General features: G+C 32.2%; 1 long non-coding RNA gene across 1 annotated transcript; it reads right to left on the bottom strand.

Moving 5' to 3' along the window:
- Window positions 1-1,694: 1,694 nt before the first annotated feature.
- Window positions 1,695-4,212, bottom strand: LOC143051842 (uncharacterized). The gene is made up of 2 exons (XR_012970920.1): window positions 3,990-4,212; window positions 1,695-2,174 (listed from the first exon to the last, which is right to left on the bottom strand). It is a non-coding gene; the product is annotated as an uncharacterized LOC143051842 (long non-coding RNA).
- Between the last annotated feature and the right edge of the window lie 2,481 nt (window positions 4,213-6,693).

Genomic DNA, 6,693 nt, shown 5'->3' with positions numbered 1-6,693 from the left:
TTCATGATTCTTAACTGAGAAAATATTACAATGAAAATAAAATCTTCTGAATTAAATTTCATTATCATTCCCAAGTTTCCTTGTTATACAACAAGCACGTAAAATGGAGTAATATTGCGTGACAGGACGGGATCAATGTATCTAAAAGCGAAATCAAATAACCCAGAAAGGTTGTTCTTCTGTTTAACTGCCATAATATTCTGTGTGAGTTTTGGCTGAATGTGCAATCCCAGGACTGCAAAATTACTACCTATCAAAATTCAGAGGGTGTTGAAATACCAATCCAACAAGTTGTTGTCAATAATATTATTCTTCTGAGGATGTGTTATTGAAATCTGTTTAATTCTTCGCAAAGGTTCGGTAGGTATACATTGACATAAAAAAAGAATCCAATTTCCGTTCTTATACACTGATATTTCCAATTAAATGACATTAATCGACATAACCAACGTACATGAGCTCGTCCCGCCTATTTCATTCAAGCATGACAATGGGTGCATATATTGCATGAATCCATGTAAGTTTGCTCTTTGAATACAATTGAATAATATCAAAGTTTGAAAATTTAATGAAGAGATAAAATGTTTCGGTATTCAAATTGCAAATACAGGGGTGTCCAAGTTTGCGACCTAGGCTACTTAGGTATTTTGATAACAGGAAATGCCTAAATAATAATTAAAATATATATATTATTGTTAAAAGAAAGTTGAAAGGTTAAAAAAGGAGTATAAACACCCATTTTTACGATAGTAGAGAAGCATTATGTTTTCTGGTCCGTTCGTTCGTTCGTTCTTCTGTTCGCTCGTCCATCTGTCCCACTACAGGTTAAAGTTTTTGGCCAAGGTCGTTTGCAAATTTTGGATGTCTTTCTGTGATGCCAAAATTCTCATGTGTGAGAGCAAATATTTATGATTCCAGGGTTAGAAAAAGGTGTCATGGTACTACCACCGGAAAGTACATGTTCCTTCAAGTTTATCAATTTTTGTCAATGGGAGTAACAATCCTTATGCATCTTGTTTGTTTAAGAAAGGAGAAGTATACATCATATAATGATACATAATTTTGAATCGTATCGAAATACAATGTCTTCAATGCTTGACACCTTATTATCACTTCAAGGTTAACTCGTATAGGTAGATGGTTAAACGATATTCACATCAAAATGGAAAACAATAGACACGTAAAACGGTTTTGTTGTAAATTTGTGCAAATATTAAAAGCTGAACATCTTTTTCATTTAAAAAAGAACGTCAATTTTAATTAACCTTTTCTTTTATGTTTTGAACTAGATGAATCAATAGTTTTTGAAAACCCGGTAGACAAATAGCGTTGATTAATTCCTGGGCGGGGCAAATAGTTATATTCTTCACTTTAACTTAAAAGGGAAACACAGAACAACTGTCTCGTTGGCAAATGCCCTTTTCTTAATATTAAATTAGGCAAACCGTCAACTAAAATTCCATGATACAAAATCCCAATCAATGATTTCATAAATAACAATGTGGAATTCTTTATTAAAGTTCAAATAATGAAATACAACACCACTTGTATTGACACTATATGCCAGGTTGATATTGTCATTTATCATAAAACCATAGTTGATTTAATGTACACAGAGTTTAAGAAGTTCTCTGTATTATACTATTACAGAGGTAGTGCTTTTCATCAAAGGAGTTACAAAAACTATACAAAAGAACAATGCAAAGCTTCGATTTATTTCTTACACACATTTTACATTAGTTGAGGCCAGATTTGTGTTGGCAAAGATGTCTAAAAACTAAAGATAGATATAAAACATTTTACATGACTGGTTTTGTAAATAAATAACACAAACTCATTTATTACATCTATAGTTTATATTGAAATGGATCTTCTGTCAAACATTTCTAAGCTTTGCACACAATATATTTGTGTGTGTGATCGTAGAAGTAAGACCACACTCGTCTGAGACTGTTTGCTTTGTATGGCATTGAACATCTTCTGCTGCCAACGTTGATTTTCCAGTCCATGTCGTTGTACCCTGGAACAAACCAACCACTCCAATGACCACTAAACCATTTTATTTTGTATGCTGCTATCTTCCCTCCAGCTGCGACTTGATCCACTTGCATATTCATCCCTGCTGGCCATCTACAATCTCTCGTGGGACCTCGCGTGATCTCAGTACATTTGGCCTAAAATGAAAATTGTTTTAATAGACTACAGTTAACGTATGACGAAGGCATGTATTACAAATCGTAAAATCAAATCTGTAATTTTCAACTTCTTTCATGCGATTTTATCTTCGTGGATGAATTTCTGAAAAGAATCAGATTTTTTTTTTTATATTTAAGTAATTGTATTCCTTGCTTAAGTCATAAAGTGAAATAAAATTGATTGAGAAATTTGGTGGGTTACAAATTTCCAAATGCATCTTTCAGTGTCTTTTAACACAATTGATGCTAGTACTGATCATTGACAGAATGTGTGCATTTGTAAATGTTGATACTTCACGTCTTTTACGTGACGCTTTTGGTAACAAACATGTGAAAATTAACCATTAATATCAATTCGAAAAGCTGATCTAACAAACCAATGCTAATATCAATGGAGGTACCTTCTAAAATAAAAAAAATTATAGTACAAATAAAAAATATTTTACTGCAGCAGAAGTGTATTTTGACAATATTGTCTAAAGGCTTAAACAGAGGTTAAATACGATAGATGCTAAATTATACATTAAATATGATCACTTATTAAAGCAATCTCCGACACTGATAGTAAATAGCAAATACACTTTATTTTTAGTATATGTATGTTCATAGTAAACAGAAAACAAACAATAACGGACTTTGGAAAAAGGGGGAGGGCTTACCCAATATTGTCCTGTCAACACGGCACCCACAAGCTTGGACTTTTAATGCCTTTCATTGAATTAGCCAGTCATCAAATATTTTACGAAAATTCATCCTACAACAGTTTACATACTTTCAACCACGCACTTAATGTCCGCGATTTCGCAGGTGTGTTCTAGTATATATAATTCTATCGACAACAGCCAAAAACACATGTAATGAAAAAATCAAAATAATAGGCTAACCAACAAGTTTACTTCACGATTTAAGTAGTAATAATTTTCCTGGTATATTATTCAATTAAAAAGAAATAATGCGTTACAAAAGGCCCATGAACTTGCCTATAGTTATTTCTTATAATTTTATCATTGATTGCAAAGGATCTTTTTATAGAAACAAATATATATTTGAAATTTTTGAACATCCCATGCCCTTTATTAAAATGCAATCTTAAACTTTCCTGTGCAGAGGTGTCGTAAATACTGAACCCTGAGTAAAATTCAAAACGTAAAGTCTTTAATCAAATGGCAAAATCAAATGATAAAAGACATCAAACGAATGGAAAACTATCCATTAGTAATATCAACAAACAAAGCTACCTGTGGAGAGATGTCGTAAATCATTTTGTCACTCACTCCATAGGTAATACCAACAAATCTACATGTGCAAAGAAGTCGTAAATCATTCTACCACTCACTCTATAAGTAATACCAACAAACCTTCCTGTGCAGAGATGTTGTAAATCATTCTATCACTCACTCCTTACGTAATACCAATAAACCTACATGTGCAGAGATGTCGTAAATCATTCTATCACTTCCATAGTTATTTCAAGAAAAAAACCTACCTGTGAAGAGATGTCGTAAATCATTCTATCACTCACTCCCTACGTAATATCAACAAACCTACCTGTGCAGATGTGTCGTAAATCATTCTGTCACTCACTCCATAGGTAATACAAACAAACCTACCTGTGCAAATATGTCGTAAATCATTCTATCACTCACTTTATAGGTAACACCAACAAACTTACCTGGGCAGAGATGTCGTAAATCATTCTATCACTCCCATAGGTAATATCAACAACAAACCTACCTGTGCAGAGATGTCGTAAATTATTCTATCTCACTTTATATGTAATACCAACAAACCTACCTGTGCAGAGATGTCGTAAATCATTTTATCACTCCCATAGGTTATACCAACAAACAAACCAATCAGTGCTGTCAAACCATATAGTGACATAGTTATTTTTCAAAAATCTTCGTTAATGAACAACGTCTACGTATGCAACCTAGACATCTAATGTTAAAACTGCAGTAATGTACATTTATATGAGATAAGGATACAGGTTTGTCGGAAATATACATCCACAAACAGCATATGAATCATAGCTTTAATGAACTTGTTAAAAACAAAATCAGGATACCAGTTTCCTTGTCGGAATTTCGTGACCATATACATGTAGTGTGACGATTTTTCAAATATTGTTTGTTTACACCCAAAAAATAATCAATGATTTATTTAGAAATATAGTTTGAATTTATTTGCAACTTTACTTAATCAGATTGTAGAGTATTAAATTTGACATTAAAGTACAGAGTAAAATGTATACTTACAACTATCATTAAGTACAGTACTAAAGTTGAATAGCGTTTGAAACATTGTGAAATATGTTTTCATATTTGAGTTCCGTTTGAAATGAAAATAAATCAATAATACTACTACAAAAGATTAATGATTACTGAATAATCTACTTCTTTTATCCATAAAGTTTTCTTTTGCAGTTTATAACACATGTAACATTCTTATAAGATTTCCATTCTATTTCCAATCCTTCAGAACTTTGTCGATCACATCACGGTTTCTTACATATTTTGCACTTTCTTTGTTTGATGTATTTATGAACATATCCTGGTCTCATGGGTTTTTGTTCATTAAAAGTGTTATTTCAAAAATCATAGCGCGGCACATCCGGTTGTATACATAAATAGATGGCGGAAAATATTTGCTTGAATTTGATAGTTGTTGGTAGTTAATCCTACTTTTCATTGCTGTAAAGGTGAAACGTGAAAATGTAAATGGTTATTTTCTTATATGCAATGAAATGTAACGTGAAATTTTTTCTATAGTATTAAACAGGATAGGAAATTGCTCATGCCAAGTATTTCTTTATTTGGAAGAGGATAAATTTGGCAACAAAAGTGCAAAAACAAAAAGACTCATAGGGGGAAATCAATGGTGGTATTACATCTTAAGAACTCATTGTGACGTTACAACAAACATTTGAAAAGCATGCATACTACAAATTCATATGACCTACAAAAACATATGATCTGACTTGTATTGCAATGCATCTTTATTATCTGTATTAGTAATTATCAATATGTCCCCAAGGATATATAACTGTCTTAGTTAACTGTGCTTCTGCATTTCAAAAATTCATAAAAAAATATCATTTTAAATAAGTAATTTGTAAGATGCACAAACTATATGGTTTTGGTATACCTACAATGTCTAATGCTTAAATATTTTCTAAAAACATCCAAGCAATGCAAGACCATATGTTTCATATTTCAAAAATTGTCAATAGCGATGTTATATTTTTAATAATCAGTTTTTTGTAAGTATTGTATACGTTTAATGTTGTATGCTCATTGTTCTTTATTTACAGTTAACTTACACTAAGAATGTTTAGATAACTATTAAACTAGGTTTAATCAACAATATCCTCGAAAAATGATGTACCGAGTTAGGAATATTGCAAGTTGTTCTTTGTGTTATATTTTGTGTTTATGTTTACAAAAGTGACTATAATATTTTTTTCAAATACTGCATTGCAAGTCTAAAAGAAATGTTTTTCAAACTAAATAATCCCACATACTTATATACCCATCTATGGTCTTGTATATAAGGCTTAAGTATCAGTTTTTACGTCTTGGAAAAAAAAATTATTTGAATATTCGTGTATAAATCTACAAAATGAAAACAAACATTTTGTAAAAAAAAAAAAGAGGATGTATTGTCATGTTTAATTTGTTTATCTCAATTTCCTGCTTCGGATGCTGCTTGACCGTGTACTTTTCGTGAACTATTATAACAATATTGATTAGGGAAGGATATCAACCTCCGCATCATATAATGTCTTTATCATATTAAATCGCCAACTATGAATGTTAAAAAAATAACTTGTAAGGCATTCATTCATTCATTGTTGTTTGCTTAACGTCCAGTGGCAAATAGTTCATGCATATTCAGGACGAGAACAAGTTCACAATAAAAACAATAGGTAGGTTGTCATAATTGAGGCCATTTGGGATGATGGTCGGGGAAATTTGGACTGCCACTGGAAAATGAGAGTATATTGGATAGGGACAAAAATTTTGCCTTGTAACTGGCCACCTACGGTCCCTACACGAGTTGTTGCAAGGGTTTTTAACGTGCAAAGAGCGTTGCACTCTCTTTACACGAGACATCGGATTTAAAGTCCACATTCTGACCGGACGTGACTGCGAACTTAATACATCCCGCACAGCCAAACGGACGCCCCACTTCGGCAAGCGTTATACTGCCGGTCGGGAGAAGACCAAATGACCATATTTCTATTCCCCAGTCACCCTTGGGGGGAACTTGTAATGCAGTATTTAATAATGTTATTATATTTAAAGTGGCCATGCTAACAATACAAAATGTGTAGATGATTGCACACCATGCTCTGAAAATACATGGTCACCTTATTTTTGTATAAAATGCCTGATATTTCTAAAAGCAGTTTCATACGTTTCAACTTATATATGAACTGTTAAAGGAAACACCGGATAACATTAAAGAGAAAAAAAAGAAATGAAATACAAAATCG

This window comes from Mytilus galloprovincialis, chromosome 11 (genome assembly GCF_965363235.1).
Source record: "Mytilus galloprovincialis chromosome 11, xbMytGall1.hap1.1, whole genome shotgun sequence".
Lineage (NCBI taxonomy): Eukaryota > Metazoa > Mollusca > Bivalvia > Mytilida > Mytilidae > Mytilus > Mytilus galloprovincialis.
Note: the sequence above shows the minus strand (reverse complement) of the source record. Positions and strands in the feature narration are given on the sequence as shown.